This window comes from Carassius gibelio, chromosome B22 (genome assembly GCF_023724105.1).
Source record: "Carassius gibelio isolate Cgi1373 ecotype wild population from Czech Republic chromosome B22, carGib1.2-hapl.c, whole genome shotgun sequence".
In the NCBI taxonomy this organism is placed as follows: Eukaryota; Metazoa; Chordata; class Actinopteri; order Cypriniformes; family Cyprinidae; genus Carassius; species Carassius gibelio.
The window spans coordinates 48,305,960-48,328,545 of record NC_068417.1 but is presented as its reverse complement, the minus strand read 5'-3'; the positions used below and the strand labels follow the sequence as shown (position 1 = coordinate 48,328,545).

Genomic DNA, 22,586 nt, shown 5'->3' with positions numbered 1-22,586 from the left:
GTTTGTTATGCTTCTGTGGAAAATGTGTACAATGTTTTTAATGAAATATTTTAAATTTGTTAATAAAAAAAAAAAAAAATAAAAAAAATAAAAAAAAAATCTCGTCTGATCTCGGAAGCTAAGCAGGTTTGGGCCTGGTTAGTACTTGGATGGGAGACCGCCTGGGAATACCAGGTGCTGTAAGCTTTTTGGAAATTTTTCACTTAGTATATAATAATTTGGCAAAAAAATAGAGTCAATGCCCGATCTCTGAATCTTAGCAGGTTTGGGCCTGGTTAGTACATGGATGGGAGACTGCCTGTTAATACCAGGTGCTGTAAGCTTTTTGGACATTTTTCACTTAGTATATAATAATTTTGCCAAAAAATAGAGTCAATGCCCGATCTCTGAATCTTAGCAGGTTTAGGTCTGGTTAGTACTTTGATGAGAGACTGCCTAGGAATACCAGGTGCTTTAAGCTTTTGGGCTTTCTTTCCTACTTATATAATGTACTGGCGATAAGATTGGCTGCTCTTTAAATAGCCCTCTCTTTGCAGCAGACTTCGCTTACGGCCATACCAACCTGGCTATGCCCGATCTCGTCTGATCTCGGAAGCTAAGCAGGTTTGGGCCTGGTTAGTACTTGGATGGGAGACCGCCTGGGAATACCAGGTGCTGTAAGCTTTTTGGACATTTTTCACTTAGTTTATAATAATTTTGCCAAAAAATAGAGTCAATGCCCGATCTCTGAATCTTAGCAGGTTTAGGTCTGGTTAGTACTTTGATGAGAGACTGCCTAGGAATACCAGGTGCTTTAAGCTTTTGGGTTTTCTTTCCTACTTCCTACTAGAGTCAATGCCCGACCTCTGAATCTTAGCAGGTTTGGGCCTGGTTAGTACTTGGATGGGAGACCGCCTGGGAATACCAGGTGCTGTAAGCTTTTTGGAAATTTTTCACTTAGTATATAATAATTTTGCCAAAAAATAGAGTCAATGCCCGATCTCTGAATCTTAGCAGGTTTGGGCCTGGTTAGTACATGGATGGGAGACTGCCTGGGAATACCAGGTGCTTTAATCTTTTTGGAAAATTTCACGAATTATATAATAATCTTTCATTAAAAAAAAAAAAAAAAAAAAAAGAGTCAATGCCCGATCTCTGAATCTTAGCAGGTTTAGGTCTGGTTAGTACTTTGATGAGAGACTGCCTAGGAATACCAGGTGCTTTAAGCTTTTGGGTTTTCTTTCCTACTTATATAATGTACTGGCGATAAGATTGGCTGCTCTTTAAATAGCCCTCTCTTTGCAGAGGACTTCGCTTACCGCCATACCAACCTGGCTATGCCCGATCTCGTCTGATCTCGGAAGCTAAGCAGGTTTGGGCCTGGTTAGTACTTGGATGGGAGACCGCCTGGGAATACCAGGTACTGTAAGCTTTTTGGAAATTTTTCACTTAGTTTATAATAATTTTGCCAAAAAATAGAGTCAATGCCCGATTTCTGAATCTTAGCAGGTTTAGGTCTGGTTAGTACTTTGATGAGAGACTGCCTAGGAATACCAGGTGCTTTAAGCTTTTGGGTTTTCTTTCCTACTTATATAATGTACTGGCGATAAGATTGGCTGGTCTTTAAATAGCCCTCTCATTGCAGCAGACTTCGCTTACGGCCATACCAACCTGGCTATGCCCGATCTCGTCTGATCTCGGAAGCTAAGCAGGTTTGGGCCTGGTTAGTACTTGGATGGGAGACCGCCTGGGAATACCAGGTGCTGTAAGCTTTTTGGAAATTTTTCACTTAGTATATAATAATTTTGCCAAAAAATAGAGTCAATGCCGGATCTCTGAATCTTAGCAGGTTTGGGCCTGGTTAGTACATGGATGGGAGACTGCCTGTTAATACCAGGTGCTGTAAGCTTTTTGGACATTTTTCACTTAGTATATAATAATTTTGCCAAAAAATAGAGTCAATGCCCGATCTCTGAATATTTGCAGCTTTGGGCGTGGTTAGTACATGGATGGGAGACTGCCTGGGAATACCAGGTGCTTTAATCTTTTTGGAAAATTTCACGAATTATATAATAATCTTTCATTAAAAAAAAAAAAAAAAAAAAAAAGAGTCAATGCCCGATCTCTGAATCTTAGCAGGTTTAGGTCTGGTTAGTACTTTGATGAGAGACTGCCTAGGAATACCAGGTGCTGTAAGCTTTTTGGACATTTTTCACTTAGTATATAATAATTTTGCCAAAAAATAGAGTCAATGCCCGATCTCTGAATATTTGCAGGTTTGGGCCTGGTTAGTACATGGATGGGAGACTGCCTGGGAATACCAGGTGCTTTAATCTTTTTGGAAAATTTCACGAATTATATAATAATCTTTCATTAAAAAAAAAAAAAAAAAAAAAAAGAGTCAATGCCCGATCTCTGAATCTTAGCAGGTTTAGGTCTGGTTAGTACTTTGATGAGAGACTGCCTAGGAATACCAGGTGCTGTAAGCTTTTTGGACATTTTTCACTTAGTATATAATAATTTTGCCAAAAAATAGAGTCAATGCCCGATCTCTGAATATTTGCAGGTTTGGGCCTGGTTAGTACTTTGATGAGAGACTGCCTAGGAATACAAGGTGCTTTAAGCTTTTGGGCTTTCTTTCCTACTTATATAATGTACTGGCGATAAGATTGGCTGCTCTTTAAATAGCCCTCTCTTTGCAGCAGACTTCGCTTACGGCCATACCAACCTGGCTATTCCCTGAGTTGGTACGATCCAGGAAGTGTGAGGTGGCAGTTTGGGAGGGAAAGGCTCTCCCCTATTTTTTGTTTTATTGTGTTTTCTTTTGATAATTACTTAAAGTTTATAAGTTCAATTTATTTATTTTTTTGTTTAAACCTCAGACAGTTTTACTGTCTGAGGTTTTATTTTTTTCAAAATGACGGATATTACAGTTACTGAACCGGAACGGATATTAGACCAAGAGACTGAGGACAACGACTACACTGAAAGAAACAAAGAAATGGACAACGGAAAGGTTAAAGATGACAAAGAAACATGGGCAATGGTTGCCACAAGGAGAAAGAAGAATGGAATGGATGCAAGGAGTAGAGGAACAGAAGAGCTATATACAAGTCAAGGTAAACAAACAAGAGATTATACTGATGGAAGACGAGAAGCAGTTCAAAGAAATGAGACAATGAAAAAGATAAAAAGCCAATCGAAATATCAGAGAGACTACAAAAAAGAAGCAACGCTAACTATGACTGTTAATGATCCAGAGAAAATATCTGTGATGATGATAATAAAGGCAGTGGAAGAGAAAACTGGATTTGGAAAGCTGTATGGACTGAGGAAAAAAAGTAATTTTGACTATGAACTAACCATGGAGAATGAGATGGATTGTGACAAGCTAGTAGATGGACTACTGATTGATGGACAGTTTTGTGAGATCAAAAAACTATGCAAAACTGAAAGAATGGTCTCTTTTTTGCTTTTGCCAAATTACATAAAAGATGATGAAATCATTCAAAAACTGGTGGATTGGGGAGTAAATCCTATTCTCCCTTTAAGAAGGAGATATTATCCTGGCACCACTGTTGCGGATGGAACAAGGTTTTTAAGAGTAAGATTCCCACAGGACATTGTGACTCTGCCATACAATGTGAGATTTGACACAGAGGAGGGACCAAAATACTTCAGGGTAATTCATGACGGCCAGCTAAAGACTTGCAGAATATGTGCAAGCACAGAGCATGAAAAAAAGGACTGTCCTCAATATACCTGCAGAGAATGTCTGGAACAGGGGCATTTTGCGCGGGACTGCCAAGCCCCACGGTGCAAAAGCTGTGAAAAGACATGGATGAGGTGTACATGTGAATCTGAAGAGGAGGACAATGCAGAAATGGAGATAGAGGTGCAGGAGCACATGGAGGAGACAAGCAGAAATAGAAGGAAAGATGAAACACAGGAGGTGAATGGGATTTCTGAGGATTTAAGTAAGCAAGGAAAGGAGGACTCCACGAGGAGAGAGGACAACGCAGATAAAGAAATTGAAGTGCATACAATGGAGACTGAGACACATCAAACTGTTGCTAATGATGGACAAATGAAAGAAAATGAATGTGCAACAACGAGTGAAATTGCAGCTGGGTGGAATAAAGAGGAGGTAAGCGATGAGGAAACTGATGAAATTAACCTTGAGCTTGAAAACAGAACAACGGACATTATGAACAGAAGACGTAAATTGATAACAGTATCAGAAATAAATATTAAACAAGTATTAAAGAAACAAAAGTTAAGAAGAGAAGACAGAGCAAGGCTAAATGAAGATAAAGTAGATCTAAATTCCTAGACATTAAGAGAGACCATATATAGATGATGGGTTGTTTTGGTTTGTGTTTTTTTTTTTTTTTTTTATTTCATTATGAGTAATTTATGTTTGGTCTCAATTAATGTTAGAGGGCTGTCATCTAAGCTGAAGTTTGAAAATATAATAAATTTAACAAAACAAAGTGATATTTTATGTATACAGGAGACTGGATGGAATGAAACAATAGTTAATGATTTTAAAAAATTTTGGGATGGAGAAATATGGTACAGTAATGATTTAAATAAGAAAAAAGGATTGGCAATACTAATTAGAAGGGGAGTAGTAGAATCAACGAATGTTTTATTTAAAGATAACAATGGAAGGATTTTAACTGTTAAAATTATGGATAGGGGAGAAGAAATAACAATATGTAATATACATGCTCCAAATGAAGATATGGAAAGAGTTACTTTTTTTAAAGAATTGAGTGTTTTGATTAATGGATGGAAGAATGTCATTGTTATAGGAGATTTTAATACTGTTTTAGAAAGAATAGATGTTGAAGATTTTATGGTGTATAGAGCTGATGTTGGAAGAAAAGAACTGAAATGTATGATGGCTGAACATAAATTTGTAGATGTATGGAGAGATAGAAACAGAGTCAAAAGAGAATATTCGAGAAGACAGTGGGTAAATACAATTTTAAAACAAAGCAGAATAGATTTCATTTTATGTGACAGAAGATTTGAGCATTTTATTTCAAAAGTTTTTTATAAAATGTATAGTGGGAGTGATCATGACTTTTTATATGTAATGATGGATTTTAGTGGAGTTGAAAGAGGACCAGGTGTATGGGTGGTTAATACACAGCTTTTAAAGAACGAATTGTATAAAATGGAAATGGAAAACCTAATTATTAATAGTGTAGATGATGTTTTATATGATGAAGCAATATGTGTGTGGTGGGACAATATAAAATCAGATATCAAAAGTTTTTCTATTGAATGTTCTAAGAAAATACAGAAAGCAAAAAGAGCTAAAGAAAGGGAACTAAATAAAGAATGGGAAAATGAAATGAAAAAGATAACTGAAGGAAATACGGATATTAGGAAAATAGTAATATTAGAAGAGAAAATTAAAAAAGTGGAAGAGGACAAATGTGTGGGTGCTAGAATAAGAAGTAAGATAAGAAATACAGTGGAAGGGGAAAGAAGTACAAAGTTTTTCTATGATGCAGAAAAGAATAGACAAAAAGCTGATTTAATAAAGAATGTTTCAATGCAAGGTAAAAATATAAAAGATAAAGAAGGGATTTTAAAAGAGGTCAAGGATTTTTATGGTGTTTTATTTAAGAAAAAGGGAGTTAATGAGGAAGATGAAGTATTTTTGTTAAATCAAATCAAAGTTAAAGTAAAAGAGGATGATAAAAAAATGTGTGATAGTGATATAACAGAAGAGGAGATAAATGAAGCTATAATGCAATTAAGTAATGGGAAAAGTCCTGGTTTAGATGGTTTATCATCTGAATTTTATAAGGTTTTTAAAGATGTTTTAATACCTATTTTGAAAGATCTTTTCATAGCCATTTTTAAGAATGGACAATTGAGTGAGAGTATGAAGAAGGGAATGATTAAAATAATTTATAAAAAGAAAGGGAATAAAGATGATTTACAAAATTACAGACCATTAAGTATGCTCAACACAGATTATAAAATATTGGCCAAGATTTTAGCGAATAGACTTAAAAAAGTAGTTCCCCACATCATTACAACTAATCAAGCATATGGCGTATTAGGAAGAGATATAGTGGATACAGTAACAAGCATTAGAGATTTAATTTGGTACATAAAAGAGAAAAAGAGTGATGGTTTTTTAATCAGTATAGATCTAGAAAAGGCATTTGACAGAGTTGAGCACAAATATTTATTTGATTTAATTCAACAGTTTGGTTTTGGTAATAATTTTATAAAGTGGATGAAATGTTTTTATACAGATATTTTTAGTTGTTTTAAAATAAATGGTTTTTTAACAGACTTCATAGGAATATCTAGATCTATAAGACAAGGATGTCCCTTATCAGCTTTATTATATACTTTAGTTGCTGAACCGTTAGGTTTAGCAATAAATGGAGAAAAAGAAATAAAAGGTTTTTTAATAGAAGACAATGTAATAGAACAAAAATTGTTTCAGTATGCAGATGATACTACTCTGATTTTAAAAGATTTTAATAGTGCTGAAAAGGCTATGGGAATTATTGATAAATACTGTCGAGGTTCGGGTGCAAAAGTAAATAAGGAAAAAACTGAATATATTAAGATTGGAAAAGTGGACATTTCAAAAAGAAATTGGCAGTTAAAAGAGCAAAAGAATAATATAAAAATTTTAGGCATTACACTTGGATCTGATGAAATTAAAACTAGAGAAATAAATTGGGATGAAACTGTAAACAAAATGGAAAAAAGATTAAATTTTTGGAAACAGAGAGTACTGTTTCTAAAAGGGAAGGTCCTTGTCTTGAATTCTCTTTTTTTATCCAAAATGTGGTATGTTTTAAGTGTTGTTAGTTTACCAATATGGGTATATAAGAGAATAAAAACTATGATTTTAAAGTTTCTTTGGGATGGTAAGCCATCTAAAATTGCATATAACACAATCATTGGAAAGGTGGAAGATGGAGGATTAGGACTAATAGATCCATGGCTGAGAATGAAAAGCATGAGAATTAAAACAGTAAAAAAGTTTTTTAACAAAGACAACATTCCATGGAAAAGTGTCATGAATTATGTTATTAATAAATGCGGACAAATAGGAGATGATTTTTTATGGATGGCTTTTAAGGATAATATGATAGAAAATATACCAGAGTTTTATAAAGAATTGTTGAGAAGCTGGAAAATGTTTTATGAAAATGTGTACGTAGAGATTAAAGGGAGAAAACAGTACCTGCAGCAACCCCTATTTTTAAATCAAAATAATAAAAGCAAAAAGCATATGTTTTATGAAAACTGGTACGCAGTAGGTTTTAGACAAGTAAAAGACATTTTATATGAAGTGAAACCTGGATTTTTACCTACACAAGCAATAATTGATTCACTTGAGGAAATAGAAGATATAGAAAACAAAGGGAAAATTGAAGAACAATATACAAAATTAAAATTAGCATTGCCAGAACATTGGATTAAAAATATTGAGGATAATGAAAAAGAAACCGAAAATGAAAAACCAAAGGTTTTTTTAAAAGCAGGGGATGATAAGATTGTTTTTAATGATTGTGTCATTAAGATGTTTTATACCTGTTTAAGTAAGACTGTTTTTGTAAAGCCTAAAGCAATAGAATATTGGGAAAAGTTATTTGACAATTTTGATGCTTCGAATATATGGAAAAATGTAAGATTGAATTTTAAAAGTCCGGTTTTGGAAAATTTTGATTTTTTATTAAGACACAATTGTGTGATGACAGAAATTATTTTAAGTAAAATTGGGTTAGCGCAAGATGAAATGTGCAAAGTGTGTTTGGAGAAAAAGGAAGGTGTATTACATTTATTTTTAAATTGCAGAAAGTTAAGTGATTTTATAAAAATGTTAAAAAAGATGGTATGTGATTTTCTGTATAATGACAAGATTACATTGGAAGAATGGGATACATTGCTTTTATTTGGCTTCAATGGAAGGACAAAAAATAACTATGCTCTAAATTTTATGTTAACGCTTGCAAGATTTGCAATATGGAGAAGGAGAAATATAATGAAACAAAAGAAAAAAGAAATAGCGATAAAGTTATTATATAAACAGATCATGATGGAGGAAATACAAGTTTTATATGACTATTGCAAAATGCTTGAGAATATGGAAATGTTTGAAAAATGTTTTACAAGGAATAATCCATACATTGTTAAAACTTGGACTGGTTTTGAAGTTCTGTTACTGGAAGATGTTTAAATATTTGTGGTGATGTATTGTTAATGTTTTTATTTTGTGATTTTTAATAAATAAAAAAAAAAAAAAAAAAAAAATCTCGTCTGATCTCGGAAGCTAAGCAGGTTTGGGCCTGGTTAGTACTTGGATGGGAGACCGCCTGGGAATACCAGGTGCTGTAAGCTTTTTGGAAATTTTTCACTTAGTATATAATAATTTTGCCAAAAAATAGAGTCAATGCCGGATCTCTGAATCTTAGCAGGTTTGGGCCTGGTTAGTACATGGATGGGAGACTGCCTGTTAATACCAGGTGCTGTAAGCTTTTTGGACATTTTTCACTTAGTATATAATAATTTTGCCAAAAAATAGAGTCAATGCCCGATCTCTGAATATTTGCAGCTTTGGGCGTGGTTAGTACATGGATGGGAGACTGCCTGGGAATACCAGGTGCTTTAATCTTTTTGGAAAATTTCACGAATTATATAATAATCTTTCATTAAAAAAAAAAAAAAAAAAAAAAAGAGTCAATGCCCGATCTCTGAATCTTAGCAGGTTTAGGTCTGGTTAGTACTTTGATGAGAGACTGCCTAGGAATACCAGGTGCTTTAAGCTTTTGGGTTTTCTTTCCTACTTATATAATGTACTGGCGATAAGATTGGCTGGTCTTTAAATAGCCCTCTCTTTGCAACAGACTTCGCTTACGGCCATACCAACCTGGCTATGCCCGATCTCGTCTGATCTCGGAAGCTAAGCAGGTTTGGGCCTGGTTAGTACTTGGATGGGAGACCGCCTGGGAATACCAGGTGCTGTAAGCTTTTTGGAAATTTTTCACTTAGTATATAATAATTTTGCCAAAAAATAGAGTCAATGCCGGATCTCTGAATCTTAGCAGGTTTGGGCCTGGTTAGTACATGGATGGGAGACTGCCTCTTAATACCAGGTGCTGTAAGCTTTTTGGACATTTTTCACTTAGTATATAATAATTTTGCCAAAAAATAGAGTCAATGCCCGATCTCTGAATATTTGCAGCTGTGGGCCTGGTTAGTACATGGATGGGAGACTGCCTGGGAATACCAGGTGCTTTAATCTTTTTGGAAAATTTCACGAATTATATAATAATCTTTCATTAAAAAAAAAAAAAAAAAAAAGAGTCAATGCCCGATCTCTGAATCTTAGCAGGTTTAGGTCTGGTTAGTACTTTGATGAGAGACTGCCCAGGAATACCAGGTGCTTTAAGCTTTTGGGCTTTCTTTCCTACTTATATAATGTACTGGCGATAAGATTGGCTGCTCTTTAAATAGCCCTCTCTTTGCAGCAGACTTCGCTTACAGCCATGCCAACCTGGCTTTGGCCGATCTCGTCTGATCTCGGAAGCTAAGCAGGTTTGGTCCTGGTTAGTACTTGGATGGGAGACCGCCTGGGAATACCAGGTGCTGTAAGCTTTTTGGACATTTTTCACTTAGTTTATAATAATTTTGCCATAAAATAGAGTCAATGCCCGATCTCTGAATCTTAGCAGGTTTAGGTCTGGTTAGTACTTTGATGAGAGACTGCCTAGGAATACCAGGTGCTTTAAGTTTTTGGGTTTTCTTTCCTACTTATATAATGTACTGGCGATAAGATTGGCTGGTCTTTAAATAGCCCTCTCTTTGCAGCAAACTTCGCTTACGGCCAAACCAACCTGGCAACGCTAGTGAGCCACACAGGAAGTGAGTTGGCAGTTTGTAGTAGGCAGTAGGTGAGAGAGGCTCACCTTGTGTTTTTTGTTTTGTTTTATCTGCGTAAAGATTTATTTCTTTTGCAACTTATTGATTTTTGTTTGTTTTAGTTTTTATACTTCCCAGCAGCAGTTTGCTGTCTGGGGAGAAATTTTTCTTTTGTTTGAAAAATGGATGGATTACATGGCAAAGAAGTGGACATGGCAGGAGGAAGACGAGTGCTAACAGACAAAGAAATGGATAAAGAACAACGAGATGGACAAGGACGAATGGATTATAACAAGAGGATTTACTCTAAAGAGGCTACAGTAATTGTTGACATGGCGGATCAGAGAGATGCAAGAGCAGAGGACATTATCAAAGCAGTGAACGAAAGGATTGGAGGAGGAAAGATTCTAGCAGTCAGACCAAGGCAAGTAAAAGAATATGAAATTACACTGATAAACAGGGAGGCGTGCGATGGATTAGATGAAGGATTAATGATAAAAGGAAAACTGTGTGAGATTCGACAACTGAAAACAAGGGAGTATGTGGTTTCTTTCATACATTTGCCAGCCTATATTGAGGACTCTGACATTTTAATTAAATTACAAAATTGGGGCGTAACACCTGTTTCAGACATCATAAGAAGAATGTATCCAGGCACAGACATTGCGGATGGTACAAGGTACCTAAGGGTGAAATTTCCTAAAGAAGTAGTGTCTCTGCCATACAGTACAAAGTTTGATACGGAGGAGGGAACACAGTATTTCAGGATCATGCATGATCGTCAGGTTAAAACCTGTCGATTGTGCATGAATCCGGGACATGTGTTCAAAGACTGTCCAGATTTTAAATGTCATCAGTGCAATGGCCAGGGTCATTACGCAAGGGATTGCGATGCAATTAAGTGCCCGGATTGCAGAAAGGTGATCATAAGATGTGAGTGTTGGATGGAGAATGAAATTCAAAATAAAGAGTCAGAAGGTGTAGGAGGGCGAATGTCAAAAGAAACTGAATTACAAAATGGTGGAGAGAATGAGGAAGAGGATGGTGTGAATAAAGAGGCTATTGTGGAAAATAAGAAGGAATTGGAAGAGAAAAGGCTGGAAGGAGAAATGGACAAAGGAATATTGACATCACAGGAAGTAACACAAGGGGTATTGGAGGAAATGGAGAACCAAGGATTAAAAGAAAAGGAGGAGGAAATGCAAGAGATAACTGAAGAGGAGAAAGAAATGGAATTGGAAGAGAAAAGGCTGGAAGGAGAAATGGACAAAGGAATATTGACATCACAGGAAGTAACACAAGGGGCATTGGAGGAAATGGAGAACCAAGGACTAAAAGAAAAGGAGGAGGAAATGCAAGAGATAACTGAAGAGGAGAAAGGAGTGGACAGAATGGATGATAGAAAGGACAAAAGGGTGACATTAAGAAGGAGAACCCTTAAGGTAATACCAAATGTGAATGTGGCCAGAAAAAAAAGACATTTTAGGGAAAAATACAATAAGGGGAAACATTTGTTTGAGAATAAATTTCAAGTGTTGAGGGAAGATGAGGAGGAGGAGGTAGACTAAGAATACAATGTTTGGTTTAAATTTGTATTATTATTTATTATTATAATGTTTTTATACATTGTATCATGGTATGCTAATGCCTTAATTGTATTTCAAAAAGAAAAATGGAGATAAAAGGTTATTTATTGAATGTAAAGTGAAATAAATGTGTTTGGTGTTTAGAGAAATGGCTTTTATCAAACCTGTGGCAAATAATTATTGTTTTTGTTTGTTATGCTTCTGTGGAAAATGTGTACAATGTTTTTAATGAAATATTTTAAATTTGTTAATAAAAAAAAAAAAAAATAAAAATCTCGTCTGATCTCGGAAGCTAAGCAGGTTTGGGCCTGGTTAGTACTTGGATGGGAGACCGCCTGGGAATACCAGGTGCTGTAAGCTTTTTGGAAATTTTTCACTTAGTATATAATAATTTGGCAAAAAAATAGAGTCAATGCCCGATCTCTGAATCTTAGCAGGTTTGGGCCTGGTTAGTACATGGATGGGAGACTGCCTGTTAATACCAGGTGCTGTAAGCTTTTTGGACATTTTTCACTTAGTATATAATAATTTTGCCAAAAAATAGAGTCAATGCCCGATCTCTGAATCTTAGCAGGTTTAGGTCTGGTTAGTACTTTGATGAGAGACTGCCTAGGAATACCAGGTGCTTTAAGCTTTTGGGCTTTCTTTCCTACTTATATAATGTACTGGCGATAAGATTGGCTGCTCTTTAAATAGCCCTCTCTTTGCAGCAGACTTCGCTTACGGCCATACCAACCTGGCTATGCCCGATCTCGTCTGATCTCGGAAGCTAAGCAGGTTTGGGCCTGGTTAGTACTTGGATGGGAGACCGCCTGGGAATACCAGGTGCTGTAAGCTTTTTGGACATTTTTCACTTAGTTTATAATAATTTTGCCAAAAAATAGAGTCAATGCCCGATCTCTGAATCTTAGCAGGTTTAGGTCTGGTTAGTACTTTGATGAGAGACTGCCTAGGAATACCAGGTGCTTTAAGCTTTTGGGTTTTCTTTCCTACTTCCTACTAGAGTCAATGCCCGACCTCTGAATCTTAGCAGGTTTGGGCCTGGTTAGTACTTGGATGGGAGACCGCCTGGGAATACCAGGTGCTGTAAGCTTTTTGGAAATTTTTCACTTAGTATATAATAATTTTGCCAAAAAATAGAGTCAATGCCCGATCTCTGAATCTTAGCAGGTTTGGGCCTGGTTAGTACATGGATGGGAGACTGCCTGGGAATACCAGGTGCTTTAATCTTTTTGGAAAATTTCACGAATTATATAATAATCTTTCATTAAAAAAAAAAAAAAAAAAAAAAGAGTCAATGCCCGATCTCTGAATCTTAGCAGGTTTAGGTCTGGTTAGTACTTTGATGAGAGACTGCCTAGGAATACCAGGTGCTTTAAGCTTTTGGGTTTTCTTTCCTACTTATATAATGTACTGGCGATAAGATTGGCTGCTCTTTAAATAGCCCTCTCTTTGCAGAGGACTTCGCTTACCGCCATACCAACCTGGCTATGCCCGATCTCGTCTGATCTCGGAAGCTAAGCAGGTTTGGGCCTGGTTAGTACTTGGATGGGAGACCGCCTGGGAATACCAGGTACTGTAAGCTTTTTGGAAATTTTTCACTTAGTTTATAATAATTTTGCCAAAAAATAGAGTCAATGCCCGATTTCTGAATCTTAGCAGGTTTAGGTCTGGTTAGTACTTTGATGAGAGACTGCCTAGGAATACCAGGTGCTTTAAGCTTTTGGGTTTTCTTTCCTACTTATATAATGTACTGGCGATAAGATTGGCTGGTCTTTAAATAGCCCTCTCATTGCAGCAGACTTCGCTTACGGCCATACCAACCTGGCTATGCCCGATCTCGTCTGATCTCGGAAGCTAAGCAGGTTTGGGCCTGGTTAGTACTTGGATGGGAGACCGCCTGGGAATACCAGGTGCTGTAAGCTTTTTGGAAATTTTTCACTTAGTATATAATAATTTTGCCAAAAAATAGAGTCAATGCCGGATCTCTGAATCTTAGCAGGTTTGGGCCTGGTTAGTACATGGATGGGAGACTGCCTGTTAATACCAGGTGCTGTAAGCTTTTTGGACATTTTTCACTTAGTATATAATAATTTTGCCAAAAAATAGAGTCAATGCCCGATCTCTGAATATTTGCAGCTTTGGGCGTGGTTAGTACATGGATGGGAGACTGCCTGGGAATACCAGGTGCTTTAATCTTTTTGGAAAATTTCACGAATTATATAATAATCTTTCATTAAAAAAAAAAAAAAAAAAAAAAAGAGTCAATGCCCGATCTCTGAATCTTAGCAGGTTTAGGTCTGGTTAGTACTTTGATGAGAGACTGCCTAGGAATACCAGGTGCTTTAAGCTTTTGGGTTTTCTTTCCTACTTATATAATGTACTGGCGATAAGATTGGCTGGTCTTTAAATAGCCCTCTCTTTGCAACAGACTTCGCTTACGGCCATACCAACCTGGCTATGCCCGATCTCGTCTGATCTCGGAAGCTAAGCAGGTTTGGGCCTGGTTAGTACTTGGATGGGAGACCGCCTGGGAATACCAGGTGCTGTAAGCTTTTTGGAAATTTTTCACTTAGTATATAATAATTTTGCCAAAAAATAGAGTCAATGCCGGATCTCTGAATCTTAGCAGGTTTGGGCCTGGTTAGTACATGGATGGGAGACTGCCTCTTAATACCAGGTGCTGTAAGCTTTTTGGACATTTTTCACTTAGTATATAATAATTTTGCCAAAAAATAGAGTCAATGCCCGATCTCTGAATATTTGCAGCTGTGGGCCTGGTTAGTACATGGATGGGAGACTGCCTGGGAATACCAGGTGCTTTAATCTTTTTGGAAAATTTCACGAATTATATAATAATCTTTCATTAAAAAAAAAAAAAAAAAAAAGAGTCAATGCCCGATCTCTGAATCTTAGCAGGTTTAGGTCTGGTTAGTACTTTGATGAGAGACTGCCCAGGAATACCAGGTGCTTTAAGCTTTTGGGCTTTCTTTCCTACTTATATAATGTACTGGCGATAAGATTGGCTGCTCTTTAAATAGCCCTCTCTTTGCAGCAGACTTCGCTTACAGCCATGCCAACCTGGCTTTGGCCGATCTCGTCTGATCTCGGAAGCTAAGCAGGTTTGGTCCTGGTTAGTACTTGGATGGGAGACCGCCTGGGAATACCAGGTGCTGTAAGCTTTTTGGACATTTTTCACTTAGTTTATAATAATTTTGCCATAAAATAGAGTCAATGCCCGATCTCTGAATCTTAGCAGGTTTAGGTCTGGTTAGTACTTTGATGAGAGACTGCCTAGGAATACCAGGTGCTTTAAGTTTTTGGGTTTTCTTTCCTACTTATATAATGTACTGGCGATAAGATTGGCTGGTCTTTAAATAGCCCTCTCTTTGCAGCAAACTTCGCTTACGGCCAAACCAACCTGGCAACGCTAGTGAGCCACACAGGAAGTGAGTTGGCAGTTTGTAGTAGGCAGTAGGTGAGAGAGGCTCACCTTGTGTTTTTTGTTTTGTTTTATCTGCGTAAAGATTTATTTCTTTTGCAACTTATTGATTTTTGTTTGTTTTAGTTTTTATACTTCCCAGCAGCAGTTTGCTGTCTGGGGAGAAATTTTTCTTTTGTTTGAAAAATGGATGGATTACATGGCAAAGAAGTGGACATGGCAGGAGGAAGACGAGTGCTAACAGACAAAGAAATGGATAAAGAACAACGAGATGGACAAGGACGAATGGATTATAACAAGAGGATTTACTCTAAAGAGGCTACAGTAATTGTTGACATGGCGGATCAGAGAGATGCAAGAGCAGAGGACATTATCAAAGCAGTGAACGAAAGGATTGGAGGAGGAAAGATTCTAGCAGTCAGACCAAGGCAAGTAAAAGAATATGAAATTACACTGATAAACAGGGAGGCGTGCGATGGATTAGATGAAGGATTAATGATAAAAGGAAAACTGTGTGAGATTCGACAACTGAAAACAAGGGAGTATGTGGTTTCTTTCATACATTTGCCAGCCTATATTGAGGACTCTGACATTTTAATTAAATTACAAAATTGGGGCGTAACACCTGTTTCAGACATCATAAGAAGAATGTATCCAGGCACAGACATTGCGGATGGTACAAGGTACCTAAGGGTGAAATTTCCTAAAGAAGTAGTGTCTCTGCCATACAGTACAAAGTTTGATACGGAGGAGGGAACACAGTATTTCAGGATCATGCATGATCGTCAGGTTAAAACCTGTCGATTGTGCATGAATCCGGGACATGTGTTCAAAGACTGTCCAGATTTTAAATGTCATCAGTGCAATGGCCAGGGTCATTACGCAAGGGATTGCGATGCAATTAAGTGCCCGGATTGCAGAAAGGTGATCATAAGATGTGAGTGTTGGATGGAGAATGAAATTCAAAATAAAGAGTCAGAAGGTGTAGGAGGGCGAATGTCAAAAGAAACTGAATTACAAAATGGTGGAGAGAATGAGGAAGAGGATGGTGTGAATAAAGAGGCTATTGTGGAAAATAAGAAGGAATTGGAAGAGAAAAGGCTGGAAGGAGAAATGGACAAAGGAATATTGACATCACAGGAAGTAACACAAGGGGTATTGGAGGAAATGGAGAACCAAGGATTAAAAGAAAAGGAGGAGGAAATGCAAGAGATAACTGAAGAGGAGAAAGAAATGGAATTGGAAGAGAAAAGGCTGGAAGGAGAAATGGACAAAGGAATATTGACATCACAGGAAGTAACACAAGGGGCATTGGAGGAAATGGAGAACCAAGGACTAAAAGAAAAGGAGGAGGAAATGCAAGAGATAACTGAAGAGGAGAAAGGAGTGGACAGAATGGATGATAGAAAGGACAAAAGGGTGACATTAAGAAGGAGAACCCTTAAGGTAATACCAAATGTGAATGTGGCCAGAAAAAAAAAGACATTTTAGGGAAAAATACAATAAGGGGAAACATTTGTTTGAGAATAAATTTCAAGTGTTGAGGGAAGATGAGGAGGAGGAGGTAGACTAAGAATACAATGTTTGGTTTAAATTTGTATTATTATTTATTATTATAATGTTTTTATACATTGTATCATGGTATGCTAATGCCTTAATTGTATTTCAAAAAGAAAAATGGAGATAAAAGGTTATTTATTGAATGTAAAGTGAAATAAATGTGTTTGGTGTTTAGAGAAATGGCTTTTATCAAACCTGTGGCAAATAATTATTGTTTTTGTTTGTTATGCTTCTGTGGAAAATGTGTACAATGTTTTTAATGAAATATTTTAAATTTGTTAATAAAAAAAAAAAAAAAAAAAAAAAAAAAAAAAAAAAAAAATCTCGTCTGATCTCGGAAGCTAAGCAGGTTTGGGCCTGGTTAGTACTTGGATGGGAGACCGCCTGGGAATACCAGGTGCTGTAAGCTTTTTGGAAATTTTTCACTTAGTATATAATAATTTGGCAAAAAAATAGAGTCAATGCCCGATCTCTGAATCTTAGCAGGTTTGGGCCTGGTTAGTACATGGATGGGAGACTGCCTGTTAATACCAGGTGCTGTAAGCTTTTTGGACATTTTTCACTTAGTATATAATAATTTTGCCAAAAAATAGAGTCAATGCCCGATCTCTGAATCTTAGCAGGTTTAGGTCTGGTTAGTACTTTGATGAGAGACTGCCTAGGAATACCAGGTGCTTTAAGCTTTTGGGCTTTCTTTCCTACTTATATAATGTACTGGCGATAAGATTGGCTGCTCTTTAAATAGCCCTCTCTTTGCAGCAGACTTCGCTTACGGCCATACCAACCTGGCTATGCCCGATCTCGTCTGATCTCGGAAGCTAAGCAGGTTTGGGCCTGGTTAGTACTTGGATGGGAGACCGCCTGGGAATACCAGGTGCTGTAAGCTTTTTGGACATTTTTCACTTAGTTTATAATAATTTTGCCAAAAAATAGAGTCAATGCCCGATCTCTGAATCTTAGCAGGTTTAGGTCTGGTTAGTACTTTGATGAGAGACTGCCTAGGAATACCAGGTGCTTTAAGCTTTTGGGCTTTCTTTCCTACTTATATAATGTACTGGCGATAAGATTGGCTGCTCTTTAAATAGCCCTCTCTTTGCAGCAGACTTCGCTTACGGCCATACCAACCTGGCTATGCCCGATCTCGTCTGATCTCGGAAGCTAAGCAGGTTTGGGCCTGGTTAGTACTTGGATGGGAGACCGCCTGGGAATACCAGGTGCTGTAAGCTTTTTGGAAATTTTTCACTTAGTATATAATAATTTGGCAAAAAAATAGAGTCAATGCCCGATCTCTGAATCTTAGCAGGTTTGGGCCTGGTTAGTACATGGATGGGAGACTGCCTGTTAATACCAGGTGCTGTAAGCTTTTTGGACATTTTTCACTTAGTATATAATAATTTTGCCAAAAAATAGAGTCAATGCCCGATCTCTGAATCTTAGCAGGTTTAGGTCTGGTTAGTACTTTGATGAGAGACTGCCTAGGAATACCAGGTGCTTTAAGCTTTTGGGTTTTCTTTCCTACTTATATAATGTACTGGCGATAAGATTGGCTGCTCTTTAAATAGCCCTCTCTTTGCAGCAGACTTCGCTTACCGCCATACCAACCTGGCTATGCCCGATCTCGTCTGATCTCGGAAGCTAAGCAGGTTTGGGCCTGGTTAGTACTTGGATGGGAGACCGCCTGGGAATACCAGGTACTGTAAGCTTTTTGGAAATTTTTCACTTAGTTTATAATAATTTTGCCAAAAAATAGAGTCAATGCCCGATTTCTGAATCTTAGCAGGTTTAGGTCTGGTTAGTACTTTGATGAGAGACTGCCTAGGAATACCAGGTGCTTTAAGCTTTTGGGTTTTCTTTCCTACTTATATAATGTACTGGCGATAAGATTGGCTGGTCTTTAAATAGCCCTCTCATTGCAGCAGACTTCGCTTACGGCCATACCAACCTGGCTATGCCCGATCTCGTCTGATCTCGGAAGCTAAGCAGGTTTGGGCCTGGTTAGTACTTGGATGGGAGACCGCCTGGGAATACCAGGTGCTGTAAGCTTTTTGGAAATTTTTCACTTAGTATATAATAATTTTGCCAAAAAATAGAGTCAATGCCGGATCTCTGAATCTTAGCAGGTTTGGGCCTGGTTAGTACATGGATGGGAGACTGCCTGTTAATACCAGGTGCTGTAAGCTTTTTGGACATTTTTCACTTAGTATATAATAATTTTGCCAAAAAATAGAGTCAATGCCCGATCTCTGAATATTTGCAGCTTTGGGCGTGGTTAGTACATGGATGGGAGACTGCCTGGGAATACCAGGTGCTTTAATCTTTTTGGAAAATTTCACGAATTATATAATAATCTTTCATTAAAAAAAAAAAAAAAAAAAAAAAAAGAGTCAATGCCGATCTCTGAATCTTAGCAGGTTTAGGTCTGGTTAGTACTTTGATGAGAGACTGCCTAGGAATACCAGGTGCTTTAAGCTTTTGGGTTTTCTTTCCTACTTATATAATGTACTGGCGATAAGATTGGCTGGTCTTTAAATAGCCCTCTCTTTGCAACAGACTTCGCTTACGGCCATACCAACCTGGCTATGCCCGATCTCGTCTGATCTCGGAAGCTAAGCAGGTTTGGGCCTGGTTAGTACTTGGATGGGAGACCGCCTGGGAATACCAGGTGCTGTAAGCTTTTTGGAAATTTTTCACTTAGTATATAATAATTTTGCCAAAAAATAGAGTCAATGCCGGATCTCTGAATCTTAGCAGGTTTGGGCCTGGTTAGTACATGGATGGGAGACTGCCTCTTAATACCAGGTGCTGTAAGCTTTTTGGACATTTTTCACTTAGTATATAATAATTTTGCCAAAAAATAGAGTCAATGCCCGATCTCTGAATATTTGCAGCTGTGGGCCTGGTTAGTACATGGATGGGAGACTGCCTGGGAATACCAGGTGCTTTAATCTTTTTGGAAAATTTCACGAATTATATAATAATCTTTCATTAAAAAAAAAAAAAAAAAAAAAAAAAAAAAAGAGTCAATGCCCGATCTCTGAATCTTAGCAGGTTTAGGTCTGGTTAGTACTTTGATGAGAGACTGCCCAGGAATACCAGGTGCTTTAAGCTTTTGGGCTTTCTTTCCTACTTATATAATGTACTGGCGATAAGATTGGCTGCTCTTTAAATAGCCCTCTCTTTGCAGCAGACTTCGCTTACAGCCATGCCAACCTGGCTTTGGCCGATCTCGTCTGATCTCGGAAGCTAAGCAGGTTTGGTCCTGGTTAGTACTTGGATGGGAGACCGCCTGGGAATACCAGGTGCTGTAAGCTTTTTGGACATTTTTCACTTAGTTTATAATAATTTTGCCATAAAATAGAGTCAATGCCCGATCTCTGAATCTTAGCAGGTTTAGGTCTGGTTAGTACTTTGATGAGAGACTGCCTAGGAATACCAGGTGCTTTAAGTTTTTGGGTTTTCTTTCCTACTTATATAATGTACTGGCGATAAGATTGGCTGGTCTTTAAATAGCCCTCTCTTTGCAGCAAACTTCGCTTACGGCCAAACCAACCTGGCAACGCTAGTGAGCCACACAGGAAGTGAGTTGGCAGTTTGTAGTAGGCAGTAGGTGAGAGAGGCTCACCTTGTGTTTTTTGTTTTGTTTTATCTGCGTAAAGATTTATTTCTTTTGCAACTTATTGATTTTTGTTTGTTTTAGTTTTTATACTTCCCAGCAGCAGTTTGCTGTCTGGGGAGAAATTTTTCTTTTGTTTGAAAAATGGATGGATTACATGGCAAAGAAGTGGACATGGCAGGAGGAAGACGAGTGCTAACAGACAAAGAAATGGATAAAGAACAACGAGATGGACAAGGACGAATGGATTATAACAAGAGGATTTACTCTAAAGAGGCTACAGTAATTGTTGACATGGCGGATCAGAGAGATGCAAGAGCAGAGGACATTATCAAAGCAGTGAACGAAAGGATTGGAGGAGGAAAGATTCTAGCAGTCAGACCAAGGCAAGTAAAAGAATATGAAATTACACTGATAAACAGGGAGGCGTGCGATGGATTAGATGAAGGATTAATGATAAAAGGAAAACTGTGTGAGATTCGACAACTGAAAACAAGGGAGTATGTGGTTTCTTTCATACATTTGCCAGCCTATATTGAGGACTCTGACATTTTAATTAAATTACAAAATTGGGGCGTAACACCTGTTTCAGACATCATAAGAAGAATGTATCCAGGCACAGACATTGCGGATGGTACAAGGTACCTAAGGGTGAAATTTCCTAAAGAAGTAGTGTCTCTGCCATACAGTACAAAGTTTGATACGGAGGAGGGAACACAGTATTTCAGGATCATGCATGATCGTCAGGTTAAAACCTGTCGATTGTGCATGAATCCGGGACATGTGTTCAAAGACTGTCCAGATTTTAAATGTCATCAGTGCAATGGCCAGGGTCATTACGCAAGGGATTGCGATGCAATTAAGTGCCCGGATTGCAGAAAGGTGATCATAAGATGTGAGTGTTGGATGGAGAATGAAATTCAAAATAAAGAGTCAGAAGGTGTAGGAGGGCGAATGTCAAAAGAAACTGAATTACAAAATGGTGGAGAGAATGAGGAAGAGGATGGTGTGAATAAAGAGGCTATTGTGGAAAATAAGAAGGAATTGGAAGAGAAAAGGCTGGAAGGAGAAATGGACAAAGGAATATTGACATCACAGGAAGTAACACAAGGGGTATTGGAGGAAATGGAGAACCAAGGATTAAAAGAAAAGGAGGAGGAAATGCAAGAGATAACTGAAGAGGAGAAAGAAATGGAATTGGAAGAGAAAAGGCTGGAAGGAGAAATGGACAAAGGAATATTGACATCACAGGAAGTAACACAAGGGGCATTGGAGGAAATGGAGAACCAAGGACTAAAAGAAAAGGAGGAGGAAATGCAAGAGATAACTGAAGAGGAGAAAGGAGTGGACAGAATGGATGATAGAAAGGACAAAAGGGTGACATTAAGAAGGAGAACCCTTAAGGTAATACCAAATGTGAATGTGGCCAGAAAAAAAAGACATTTTAGGGAAAAATACAATAAGGGGAAACATTTGTTTGAGAATAAATTTCAAGTGTTGAGGGAAGATGAGGAGGAGGAGGTAGACTAAGAATACAATGTTTGGTTTAAATTTGTATTATTATTTATTATTATAATGTTTTTATACATTGTATCATGGTATGCTAATGCCTTAATTGTATTTCAAAAAGAAAAATGGAGATAAAAGGTTATTTATTGAATGTAAAGTGAAATAAATGTGTTTGGTGTTTAGAGAAATGGCTTTTATCAAACCTGTGGCAAATAATTATTGTTTTTGTTTGTTATGCTTCTGTGGAAAATGTGTACAATGTTTTTAATGAAATATTTTAAATTTGTTAATAAAAAAAAAAAAAAAAAAAAAAAAAAAAATCTCGTCTGATCTCGGAAGCTAAGCAGGTTTGGGCCTGGTTAGTACTTGGATGGGAGACCGCCTGGGAATACCAGGTGCTGTAAGCTTTTTGGAAATTTTTCACTTAGTATATAATAATTTGGCAAAAAAATAGAGTCAATGCCCGATCTCTGAATCTTAGCAGGTTTGGGCCTGGTTAGTACATGGATGGGAGACTGCCTGTTAATACCAGGTGCTGTAAGCTTTTTGGACATTTTTCACTTAGTATATAATAATTTTGCCAAAAAATAGAGTCAATGCCCGATCTCTGAATCTTAGCAGGTTTAGGTCTGGTTAGTACTTTGATGAGAGACTGCCTAGGAATACCAGGTGCTTTAAGCTTTTGGGCTTTCTTTCCTACTTATATAATGTACTGGCGATAAGATTGGCTGCTCTTTAAATAGCCCTCTCTTTGCAGCAGACTTCGCTTACGGCCATACCAACCTGGCTATGCCCGATCTCGTCTGATCTCGGAAGCTAAGCAGGTTTGGGCCTGGTTAGTACTTGGATGGGAGACCGCCTGGGAATACCAGGTGCTGTAAGCTTTTTGGACATTTTTCACTTAGTTTATAATAATTTTGCCAAAAAATAGAGTCAATGCCCGATCTCTGAATCTTAGCAGGTTTAGGTCTGGTTAGTACTTTGA

At 37.5% G+C, this 22,586-nt stretch overlaps 17 non-coding genes across 17 annotated transcripts; all 17 read left to right on the top strand.

Moving 5' to 3' along the window:
• The first annotated feature begins 544 nt into the window (after positions 1 to 544).
• LOC128009351 (5S ribosomal RNA) lies at positions 545 to 663 on the top strand. Its single transcript, XR_008181065.1, has one exon. It is a non-coding gene; the product is annotated as a 5S ribosomal RNA (ribosomal RNA).
• Positions 664 to 1,292: 629 nt separating this feature from the next.
• On the top strand, positions 1,293 to 1,411 carry LOC128003008 (5S ribosomal RNA). Its single transcript, XR_008175740.1, has one exon. It is a non-coding gene; the product is annotated as a 5S ribosomal RNA (ribosomal RNA).
• Positions 1,412 to 1,632: 221 nt separating this feature from the next.
• On the top strand, positions 1,633 to 1,751 carry LOC128009350 (5S ribosomal RNA). The gene has a single exon (XR_008181064.1). It is a non-coding gene; the product is annotated as a 5S ribosomal RNA (ribosomal RNA).
• Positions 1,752 to 8,881: 7,130 nt separating this feature from the next.
• Positions 8,882 to 9,000, top strand: LOC128009348 (5S ribosomal RNA). Its single transcript, XR_008181062.1, has one exon. It is a non-coding gene; the product is annotated as a 5S ribosomal RNA (ribosomal RNA).
• A 508-nt stretch (positions 9,001 to 9,508) lies between these two features.
• On the top strand, positions 9,509 to 9,627 carry LOC128005538 (5S ribosomal RNA). The gene has a single exon (XR_008178186.1). It is a non-coding gene; the product is annotated as a 5S ribosomal RNA (ribosomal RNA).
• Positions 9,628 to 12,195: 2,568 nt separating this feature from the next.
• On the top strand, positions 12,196 to 12,314 carry LOC128009347 (5S ribosomal RNA). The gene has a single exon (XR_008181061.1). It is a non-coding gene; the product is annotated as a 5S ribosomal RNA (ribosomal RNA).
• Positions 12,315 to 12,943: 629 nt separating this feature from the next.
• LOC128003007 (5S ribosomal RNA) lies at positions 12,944 to 13,062 on the top strand. The gene has a single exon (XR_008175739.1). It is a non-coding gene; the product is annotated as a 5S ribosomal RNA (ribosomal RNA).
• A 221-nt stretch (positions 13,063 to 13,283) lies between these two features.
• On the top strand, positions 13,284 to 13,402 carry LOC128009346 (5S ribosomal RNA). Its single transcript, XR_008181060.1, has one exon. It is a non-coding gene; the product is annotated as a 5S ribosomal RNA (ribosomal RNA).
• Positions 13,403 to 13,913: 511 nt separating this feature from the next.
• Positions 13,914 to 14,032, top strand: LOC128009345 (5S ribosomal RNA). The gene has a single exon (XR_008181059.1). It is a non-coding gene; the product is annotated as a 5S ribosomal RNA (ribosomal RNA).
• Positions 14,033 to 14,540: 508 nt separating this feature from the next.
• On the top strand, positions 14,541 to 14,659 carry LOC128005537 (5S ribosomal RNA). Its single transcript, XR_008178185.1, has one exon. It is a non-coding gene; the product is annotated as a 5S ribosomal RNA (ribosomal RNA).
• A 2,587-nt stretch (positions 14,660 to 17,246) lies between these two features.
• Positions 17,247 to 17,365, top strand: LOC128009344 (5S ribosomal RNA). Its single transcript, XR_008181058.1, has one exon. It is a non-coding gene; the product is annotated as a 5S ribosomal RNA (ribosomal RNA).
• A 221-nt stretch (positions 17,366 to 17,586) lies between these two features.
• Positions 17,587 to 17,705, top strand: LOC128009343 (5S ribosomal RNA). The gene has a single exon (XR_008181057.1). It is a non-coding gene; the product is annotated as a 5S ribosomal RNA (ribosomal RNA).
• Positions 17,706 to 18,063: 358 nt separating this feature from the next.
• Positions 18,064 to 18,182, top strand: LOC128003006 (5S ribosomal RNA). Its single transcript, XR_008175738.1, has one exon. It is a non-coding gene; the product is annotated as a 5S ribosomal RNA (ribosomal RNA).
• A 221-nt stretch (positions 18,183 to 18,403) lies between these two features.
• On the top strand, positions 18,404 to 18,522 carry LOC128009342 (5S ribosomal RNA). Its single transcript, XR_008181056.1, has one exon. It is a non-coding gene; the product is annotated as a 5S ribosomal RNA (ribosomal RNA).
• Positions 18,523 to 19,034: 512 nt separating this feature from the next.
• Positions 19,035 to 19,153, top strand: LOC128009341 (5S ribosomal RNA). The gene has a single exon (XR_008181055.1). It is a non-coding gene; the product is annotated as a 5S ribosomal RNA (ribosomal RNA).
• A 518-nt stretch (positions 19,154 to 19,671) lies between these two features.
• LOC128005536 (5S ribosomal RNA) lies at positions 19,672 to 19,790 on the top strand. The gene has a single exon (XR_008178184.1). It is a non-coding gene; the product is annotated as a 5S ribosomal RNA (ribosomal RNA).
• A 2,576-nt stretch (positions 19,791 to 22,366) lies between these two features.
• LOC128009340 (5S ribosomal RNA) lies at positions 22,367 to 22,485 on the top strand. Its single transcript, XR_008181054.1, has one exon. It is a non-coding gene; the product is annotated as a 5S ribosomal RNA (ribosomal RNA).
• Positions 22,486 to 22,586: the final 101 nt, after the last annotated feature.